This window comes from Salvelinus sp. IW2-2015, unplaced genomic scaffold, assembly GCF_002910315.2.
Source record: "Salvelinus sp. IW2-2015 unplaced genomic scaffold, ASM291031v2 Un_scaffold6669, whole genome shotgun sequence".
Lineage (NCBI taxonomy): Eukaryota > Metazoa > Chordata > Actinopteri > Salmoniformes > Salmonidae > Salvelinus > Salvelinus sp. IW2-2015.
Window position 1 is genome coordinate 15882 of NW_019947931.1, and position 10975 is coordinate 26856.

The 10975-nt window shown below is 45.3% G+C and overlaps 1 long non-coding RNA gene across 1 annotated transcript; it reads right to left on the reverse strand.

Annotated features, from left to right (window-relative positions):
• Window positions 1–10975, reverse strand: LOC112078995 (uncharacterized). Its single transcript, XR_002895828.1, has 5 exons — window positions 10917–10975; window positions 10592–10663; window positions 7540–7569; window positions 527–553; window positions 1–171 (listed from the first exon to the last, which is right to left on the reverse strand). It is a non-coding gene; the product is annotated as an uncharacterized lncRNA (long non-coding RNA).

Below are 10975 nucleotides of genomic sequence, written 5' to 3' on the forward strand. Positions count from 1 at the left end.
GTGTGTGCGGGGCGGAGGGGGGTGAGCGAGCGCGAGCGAAGCCGTCTGAGCACTGTGCTTCATTAGGAAACAAAATATAAGCTTTCCACACCATTAGGAATGACTTTAGGAGAGAAAGCACATAAGACGCCGACTCACCTCATCAACGATGCATTGCAGTAACTGGAGAGGCTTGAACGGGGAGACAGAGAGGAGAGGAGAGAAGAAGAAAACTAAATAAGTATTAGTCTACATGCGACATTACGACAGTACGGTGGCAGAGAAAATCACTAATGTAATAAAAAGCTTATTTACATTAATCAAATGCACCAGGCTCCGGCACAGCTATCGCCTCCTGAATGTTTCTATTATTCTATAATAGCATCTAATCTAATACTGGCAGTTAAGGCCCGCTGTATCATTTCATTGCAAAAAAAAATAAATAACGCAATTTGTGGGACGTTTCAAATGAGGGATCTACTCGAGAGTGAAACACTGCCGGGAGTGAAACACTGTCGTCCCACACGAAAAATACATAAAATCTCACCATTAAAGATCCTTGGTTTTTCTGAATCTGTAAAGGCAGACGAAGACAAGAAGAAGAGAGAGAGGCAATATGTAATTAGCATGTCATAATCAAAAGCACACACTTGGACACATTATGATCACTGGGAGAATATGATGGCATCCCCGGTGGGCATGTGTTAACACCATTTACATAATAAATAAATAATAACCAAACGTTAATAGTCTTGCTCTCATTTGGGGAGGTGGAAGAGATTCAGCAATGTTAATTTCCTCTTCCCTGCTACCCCCTCCAGGTTGTCTAAAGACTCAGGCTTGGAGAATGAATTGTGCATAATGTATATTTCAAATAGGAATCTGCAGGCTGAGCAAACATTTCCACTCAAACAGAGAAAAATAATTAAATGTTCTTAAAAATAAAAAGGGTAGAGGCTAACATGGGGCTATGTCAGCTAAAACCAACAATTAACCATCTCTGGTGACAAGTATAGAGGGCTCAGTATAGACTATTTTGCCTTCATCCATCACCACTCCACAGAAAACAAACAGGTTCCAACACAACGTACGTGAAAGTCCAATGACCTGAAATGCCCGGCTTTGTTCATAAACAGTTTTAATTATTTTACTTCAGATATATATATAAAAAAAAAAAACAGGCTTTGAAGTTTCTTTCATGAACAGAAAAGCTCAACACAGAACACAAGAAACAGAGTTGTAGTCAGACAGTGAGAACGTTTTTAATGCATAGATAACAAGAGACCCAAGGTCTTCTGCTTTGAGCTAGATGGCCCATTATGTTTAGTCAATTACTTGCGTGTTTCGTAGGCTCTTTTGAAAATGCGTTAAAACTCTTATTGATTCATTCTCTCAATTAAATGACAGCTTTGCACTCGTGGTAAATATCAAGAGGCCCATTCATGGCCTCTACACCTATTTTGCCTGATTCAGACACGTTATGGGCGACTACAGAAAACGAATTCATTCAGAAATAATTACTAAACAAAATTGCAAGCTGCTCAGGGGTTGAAATTGGATTGTGGCAAACTTATTCCAGTTCTATTTTGTCAAGAGTTTGTTATTTTCGTACAAGGTAATTCGATCTGGCGTCAACAAAGTGAGCCGTAACAATGCCGTCCAATCTTTCCATTTAACATAGTCATTGAACGATATAACTTGCTGATCTAATTTACACATCACAACGTAGTATATATTTGTCCTGGGGGTAATCAGCGCTTCATATGATGATTACAGTCTAACAATACATTAACCTTTCAATGAGTCCCTTGTTGTTTCTGATACAGAGTTGGTTTGAAAATGACTACCGTGGACAACAGACGGGAGAAGATTGAATCCTGCAGAGGAAAACAACGGTGTTCTGTGTTTCACATTCAGGTTAAAACAACTCGAATCACGAACACTCACCCCAAATAAGAGTAGAGGCAAAAATATGGATTTTTTAAAGTCTTGGTTTCAAAATGGACTCCAATACTTCTGAGGGAACAACATTTCAGAGGCAATGGATGGACACTCGAGGTCAACCCAACGCAACTCCCTCGTTTCATCACAGTCATCAATCACAACAGAATAGACAGACTTGGTTAGAAGCAATGGTATTCCTACTCAGTCATCATGTAGAAGTTGTTCTCACAGTCAGAGCTGCCGCACAGTCTACAGACAGGGAGACAGTACTGTATTGAAACACTCAATACTTCCATCGGTCTCCCATTTCTATAGATGTTAACAGCTGTGTTGATCTGAAGGCAGATGTTCCAGGGTTGAGGGGAGCAATAGCTAGAGCATCAAAAAGTACAAAACTTTCACAGACAGGGGTGAATGTGGCCTCTGCATAAAGCAGTCAACATTTTTGGAAAATGTGATACTTCCTCATATGAAAGTCCCCGTGTCACAACGCAATATGGGGATGGTGTCAAAAGAGTCTACATTACTCAATACTGGGGAGTGCAATCACTGATCTGTTAAATCCCTCTACAGTCTGTTTGACATTTTTATGTGATCCCTTCATAACAACACCATCAAACATATTTGAACTACTTCCTGTTCTTCTTCTTCTTCTTCTGCAGAACAATTTCAAATGGAGATGAGGAAAAGCAAAAAGGGCCCAAATCAATCAGGGGGGCGCTGCCCCGGCGGCTGTATACACATCACATCCAGTCTGCTGTCTTCAAAGACTTTCAGAGTCGTGAGAAAACTCCATTAACTCCTCACAACGAATGCAAATGGATCACAACATGGGGTGAGGAGGAATTAAAGAGGCCGTCTCTAATCAATGACAAACACAGGATGAAAACGCCATGGCGTGTGTTCTGTTATCGCCACCTCCGCCCCCACTGTTACTGTTAACCCATACTCCAGGCAACTCATATAGTACACACACACACACACACACACACACACACACACACACACACACACACACACACACACACACACACACACACACACACACACACACACACACACATGGAAAGGGTGAGTACAGAGCCCCCTTACAGCGTTACAACAGCTCTTTCCAAAAACAAAAAGCACCCCTCTGCCCTTCAAATCCACCCAAAACACTGACCCCATTCTCCCAAAAACACCTATCCTGAGCAAATCTCAGGTGCTTACAATTGATTCCATTCTCTCTATTTGTGTTTCTGCCACAGTCGGGTGGACCGTGGAGGGTGATGGCACAAGGGGCTTCTGCGCAGACAGCTGACAGCCCGGGCCCGAGGACGTTCGCCGGCTGCGCCTGGCGAGATGAAGCCGAGCGGCGCCCGGCCGCACTCTACCCGTTCTACCAGGGCTCTCTACAGCCTGCAGGTGAACTGTCTGTAAACCATATGGAGCAGGGAAATGAACAGAGAGATGAGGAGAACACTGGCAGCGGGAGATCCTCCTGGCGCACACACTGTCTATCGGTGTAGCTTTAAATTCCATATGTAGGGAGATAGAAGGGGAGAGAGAGAGGATGGGAAAGCGAGAGCGGGGGAAACAGTAGGAGAGAGAGCGGGGGATACAGTGGAGAGAGAGTGAGAGAGAGAAGGGGGGAAACAGTGAGAGAGAGGGGGGGGGACAGTGGAGAGAGAGAGAGGAGAGAGAGAGAGAGAGAGAGAGAGAGAGAGAGAGGGGAAATATAGAGAGAGAGAGAGAGAGAGAGAGAGAGAGAGAGAAGAGAAGAGAGAGAGAGGAGAGATGAGGGGGAAAACAGTAAGAGAGAGAGAGAGAGAGAGAGAGAGAGAGAGAGAGAGAGAGAGAGAGAGAGAGAGAGAGAGGAGAGAGAGAGAGAGAGAGAGAGAGAGAGAGATGGGCGAGAAGGATGAGAGAGAGGGGGAACAGTGAGAGAGAGAGAGAGAGGGGAAACAGTGACAAGAGGGGGGGGGGCAGTGAGAGAGAGAGAGGGGAAACAGTGAAGAGAGAGAGAGGGGGAAACAGTGAGTAGAGAGGCAGAGAGAGAGCGTGGAACAGTGAGGAGAGAGAGAGAGAGAGAGAGAGAGAGATAAGAGAGAAGAGAGAGAGAGAGCAGAGAGAGAGAGGGGAAGAGAGAGAGAGAAGAGAGAGAGAGAGAGAGAGAGAGAGAGAGAGAGAGAGAGAGAGGAGAGAGAGGGAGAAGAGAGAGAGAAGAGTGAGAGAGAGAAGAGAGAGGAGAGAGAGAGAGAGAGGAAACAGGAGAAGAGAGAGATGAGAGAGAGAGAGAGAAACAAGTGAAAGAGAGAGAGAGAGAGAGAGAGAGAGAGAGAGAAGAGAGAGAGAGCGAGAGGAGAGAACGAAGAGAGAGAGTAGAGAGAGGACAGATGAGAGAGAGAGAAGAGAGGGGGAACGTGAGAGAGAGAGAGAGAGAGAGAGAGAGAGAGAGAGAGAGAGAGAGAGAGAGAGAAGAGAGAGAGAGAGAGAGAGATAGAGAGAGAGAGAGGCATCAGTGAGAGAGAGAGACAGTAGCAGAGAGAGAGAGAGAGAGAGAGGAGAGAGAGAGAGAGAGAGAGAGAGAGAGAGAACAGAGAGAGAAAGGAGAGAGAGAGAGAGAGAGAGAGAGAGAGAGAGGGGGAACAAGTGAGAGAGAGAGAGAGAGGGGGAACAGTGAAAGAGAGGGGGGGGGCAGTGAGAGAGAGAGGCAGGGGAAACGTTGAGAAGAGAGAGAGAGGAGAAGGGGGAAACAGTGAGAGAGAGAGAGAGAGAGAGAGGAGAGAGAGGACAGAAGACAGTGGGGGAACAGTGAGAGAGAGAGAGAGAGAGAGAGGAGGGAACAGTGAAAGAGGGGGAGAGAGAGAGGAAGAAGTTAATGGGGTGTGAAAACATTCAGCGCTCCACCACCACGCCTATGGCTCCATTTGTAAAGAACAAGAAATAAGTTTGTCTTTTTTCTTCCTCTGGTTATTTAGGCTAATTTATGAATCAGATTCTGGTGGAAGTTAACTGGCAGACAGACTGCTATAGATTGGATTCAATATATTGGAGATATTAAAGTGTTACCAGAGGTCTCATGCCTATTAAAAAGAGACATGAAGATGCTGAGAATGACGCTCCCTTCCACACAAAATGGTGGATATGTAAATACCAGAGAAGAACAGACAAGCCCACATCTCTCCGCTTCTTATTCAAAAACCGTGTGTGTGTGTGTGTGTGTGTGTGTAACTGTGAGGCATTCATTATTGTATGTAATCATACAGTGTCTATTAACATGATAATGGCCATGTTAATAGACACTGCTGAAGATGAGAGTGGCAGCACTCCGAAATGAGACATGCCCGAGGCCACACACACAATAACCATGGAGACCTCATGTACGTCATCACAGCAGGATGAACACAGGGGGCACAAACACACGTTTGACTGGTCGCCTCAAAACAAGTTTAGTATTTCCCATGTCTCCAGGACTAGTATTAACAAAACTGATTCACTATGCAGCTTAATCACTGTGTAGAGGGCTTATATCCTCTTAATTATTCTCTCGAAGACATCCATTTATTGCAAAGCCCCTACAGAAACACATCTAGGGATAACTATCACAACTACACTAATTCACAGGTCTTACTCTGTGTACTAAACATCATAAACAATGCCACAGACACTCGACAATTCCTCTTCTGGATATGCAGCTACGGTCTCTTATAGCTACTGAATAGATTCACAACCATGATAGACTTGGCATCATATCCCAGTTTCATTCAGTCAGTGCTATGGTCTCCCTCCAGTCTTATTTGGGTGTTCCAGGCCATCCACAGGCCGACGGTCATGGTAGCCGTGAGTAATGTTCATTAGATTGGTTCGCAGCGTGCCTGTTGGGTTAATTAGCGTTGGGAAACAAAGCGGTCACCGGCGCAGAGCTTGGACTAATGGTACCAGCGCTCGGCTCTAGCCCACTGGGCTCCTTTAAAATCAGCCTCCATGGAGTTTACATTTCACAGCTTGGAAACTGTTTACCTTATGAGTCACATTATTAAAGGGGCAGTCCATCGACATTTGACTTTAAATAATAATATCTTGTTCTTGAGCATGAGAAACGTAAGAGGAAGTTGTGTTGACGATTAAAAAGGCACAACGTATTGCCTTAGCAACGGTTGATGGATTGGGACATCGAGACACGGACCTGAAAAGTGCATTGTAGAACTTAATGTCCCTTTAAAAAAAATGCCAATATGCAGTTGCTTCATCATTCATCATAAATGAATGATATGTACTGATTGATTGTTGGAGAATATAACCTATAAATGTCTCATGACCTTAGTTCAACTGTCGTAACCCAACATAAGCTTGTTTTGCTCCAATGTTTGTAAATAAACACTATAAAACCTCACAACATCGTTAAAACTATCATTTTGATAGGTCAGTCCTTAAATTCATAGACAAGAGTTATGGATGTAACAGTGGTTAGATTTATCTAGCCCCAATTCCTCAGCTATTTACAGAAACAGGGGCGGGGACAACGCTTTGTTATGGTTTCATCTGCTGATTTCTGCTTTCTGTACACTTACATGTTAGTCATTTAGCAGACGCTCTTATCCAGAGAGACTTACATGTTAGTCATTTAGACACTCTTATCCAGAAGAACTTACATGTTAGTCATTTAGCAGACGCTCTTATCAGAGACTTACATGTTAGTCATTTAGCAGACGCTCTTATCCAGAGAGACTTACATGTTAGTCATTTAGCAGACACTCTTATCCAGAGAGACTTACATTAGTGAGTGCAGACATTTTCATACTTTTGTTGTTGTACTGGTCCCCCGTGGGAATTGAACCCACAACCCTGGAGTTATAAGCGCCATGCTCTGCCAACTGAGAAACACGGGACCCTTTATGTAGAAAGGACACACGTGTATTATTTTGAGGTATTTGGGACAATAATTGAGGTACCTGACTCCAGCCCATTTCTTTCACAAAACAATGTTCTTTAAGACCTACATTTCATTGTTTTATGGTTGTTTGGAGGTTTATAGAATGTTCTACATACTCAGTAGCCATTTTGTCTCGTCATTCCATTTTCCTCTCAGAAGAATGAATACTGGAAAGTCAGTCGGAGTAGTTGAAGCACACAATGGATGAAGTAGATGTCACAAAGCCAGCTGACCTTTCAGAAAGGTCACTCTTGATCAAGTGAGAAGACCTTTTTGTCCAGTGACACATCATAAACAACACTCTAAGAATGGACTCATTAACCACCATTACAGCCACCATCCACATGGCTTTCCAAGATGTCCGCCGTGCAGCCAGTCACGGGAGGTAACCAAGTTCAGCATGCTCAGAGGAGGATTATGCTACTAAGCCCTCATTAGGGCCTAATTAAAGAGCTGATGGGATTCAGCAGACCTCTTCTGTGGCTCAGCAATTACATTTGAAGATGAGCAGGATTGTAGGACTAGGATCAACATGGAGAATGGATAAGAGAGTCACTACCGGACCACCAGTGACATCACAAACAGAATTAAGGGATGAGAAAGACCCTATGACCATATGTTGTCATGACACCTTACTGTGTGGCTTCTACATAGCTAAACATGATGCCATGTGCATGGAATGTAGTGAGGAAGGGACTCACCTGTGGATAGGGAAAAGCGCCCAGTGCCAACTGTAGAAAGAGAAAAACACGACAATAAGGGTGACGACAAAGGCATCCTGCGAAAATAATAAAAACAGGCCAACCCGGGACTATCAACAGTTCAGTTACAGGGGCCTCCTGACTGGTGCAATGGTCTAAGGCTCTGCATCACAGTGCTAGCTGTGCCACTAGAGATTCTGGGTTCGAGTCCAGGCTCTGTCGCTACCGGCCGTGACCAGGAGACCCATGGGGCGGCGCACAATTGGCCCAGCGTCGTCCGGGTTTGGCCGGCAGGGATGTCCTTGTCCCATCGCGCACTAGCGACTCCTGTGGCGGGCCGGGCGCAGTGCACGCTTACACGGTCACCAGGTGTACGGTGTTTCCTCCGACACATTGGTGCGGCTGGCTTCCGGGTTAAGTGGGCATTGTGTCAAGAAGCAATGCGGCTTGGTTGGGTCGTGTTTCGGAGGACGCACTGCTCTCGACCTTCGCCTCTCCAGAGTCCATAGGGGAGTTGCAGCGATGAGACAAGACTAACTATCAATTGGATACCACGAAATTGGGGAGAAAAAGGGGTAAAAATACAAATACATACATACATATATAAACAAAAATGCAAGAAATAAATAAAAATGAAATATATATATATAAAAAAAGACTATTGGAAGAGAATTAGAAAGGGGAGGAAGTTTAGTAAGCAGGTGTACAGGGAGCATCAGGAATATGAAGTGTCAGTTTAAATGTGGTTGAACCACAAGATCAGGGTTGCCTGGACTTGTTTTAGGACTGTGGTGGAAATGCCTGTTAATAGGAGTTCACAGGTGGTCTAATCTCCTCATGGAGGCAGACTAGCGTGTTCCAGATTAGAGAGGCCAGTCTTTGAGAAGGGCTCAATGCGCCCCCGTCGAATAACCCCCTTCCTCAAAGAACCTCTGCTATTAGTTAATAACACCCCCTGCAACCACAACCACCCCCCTGCAACCACAACCACCCCCCTGCCGAGAACAGAGGGATAAGCAGAGAGATTGGAACGATGGATTCATGTGATGTATGACTACACTGGAAAATATCCAACCCGCTCGTGACATTTGGCAATTCACTTTGCGTTGCGCCTGGCGTCTTTAATCTTGGTTTTATCTCTGATGATGTTGGCGCCATCATGTTATTACGACAATGTCAATACACGGGAAAACCCACGCTGGCCTTGAACGTGGACCGACTGCTAGCGACAACAGATTAATCCAAATTAAGAGGAGAGTTTAAAAGCCGTTTCATTTAGACTAATGCACACTTACCTGTATGGTTCTCTCTCGCGCGCTAACGATTCACAAAGAGGAAAGGGCTTTGATCCTGTGGCCAGAAAACTCTATCTTGATCAAACTGAGATTGTGTCGATAATTCAGACAGACTGTTATTTTCCGCAGCCCCATCCCTTACGGTCACAACGGTGATAATATTCAACGGTATTGACAAACAGTGTAGAGGCCAGAGAGGGTAAAGCGTTTGTCAGACTTGTGGAAATAGGAGTCCTTGACAGGAATAGATTGAGAATCAATAGGTGTCAATGGGGACGACAGGGCCTGGCCAAATGTAGTATTGAAATAAAAACCTTATTCTAAAATGGAGCCCCTTGAGACACAGACACCTGCACTCTGCAATCACAGACACACACAAACTCCTGCACTCTGCAATCACAGACATCACACACAAACTCCTGCACTCTGCAATCACAGAACAACACAAACAACTGCACTCATGCAATCACCAGACACACACAAACTACCTGCACCTGCAATCACAGACCAAACACAACACCTGCACTCTGCAATCACAGACACACACAAACACCTGCACTCTGCAATCAGAAAACACAACAAACACCTGCACTTCTGCAATCACAGACACACAAACAAACCTACGACACAAAACTCCGCACTCCTGCAATCACAGACACGCAACAACAAACACAAAACACCTGCACTCTGCAATCACAAGACACAACACAAACACCTGCACTCTGCAATCACACGAGACAACACACAACACATGCACTCTGCAATCACAGAACACACCACAAACACCTGCACTCTGCACAATCACAGACACACACAAACACCCACTGCACTCGCAATCACAGACACACACACCCCTCCACTGCAACTCAGAAAACATCAACAGACACACACCAACACATGCACTCTGCAATCACAGACACACACAAACAACCTGCACATCTCAGCAATCACAGACACACACACAAAACACCTGCACTCTGCAATCACAGACACACACACAACACTCCTGCACTCTGCAATCACAGACACACAAAAAACACTGCAACTCTGCAATCACAGACACACACAAACACCTGCACTCTGCCAATCACAGACACACAACAAACACCTGCACTCTGCAATCACAGACACCCCACAACACCTGCACTCCTGCAATCACAGACCCACAGACACCACAACACACTGCACTCTCGCAATCACAGACACAACACAAACACCTGCACTCTGCAATCACAGACACGAGCACAAACAAGCCTGCACTCTGCAATCACAGAACACAAGACACACACAAACGCCTGCACTTCTGCAATCACAGGACACAGACAGACACGCTGCACTCTGCAATCACAGACACAGACACAGAAACAAACGCCTGCACTCTGCAATCACACGACACAGAGAGACACACACAAACGCCTGCACTCTGCAATCACAGACCAGAAAGAGACACACACAAACGCCTGCACTCTGCAATCATCTAACCACAGACACAGAGAGACAACCACAAAACGCCTGCACTCTGCAATCACAAGACACAGAGAGAACACACACAAACGCCTGCCACTCTGCATATCACAGACCAGGACACTGCAATCACAGACACAGAGAGACACACACAAACGCCTGCACTCTGCAATCACAGACACACAGACACACCTGCACTCTGCAATCACAGACACACAGACACACACAAACGCCTGCACTCTGCAATCACAGACACAGAGAGACACACACAAACACCTGCACTCTGCAATCACCTCCATGAAGGAGATGCCCACGCTCCAGACATCTGAATGGATGCCATACTGCTCCCCAGATATCCTCTCCGGCTGCGGGGTACAAACAAGGGGGTCAGATGAGGTATGCTGTGGTTGACTTGAGATGTAGGAAACTTTATTGTGCTATGCTATACTGTGTTCAACTGAGCCATTTGTGGTTACTGCTTGATCAGATGTGTCCTGTCAATGTTTCTCCTAGAACATTTTCAAGGCTGGCACAAAGGCCCCCAAACACAACATCCAGAGCCTCTTTCACCAAGACGTCCAATTACCACCCAAATGTATTCATATTAGGTCTACTTACTGCCATGTAGGCGTTAGTTCCCACATACGTCTTGGCGATGGAATTCACCAACTGCAAAC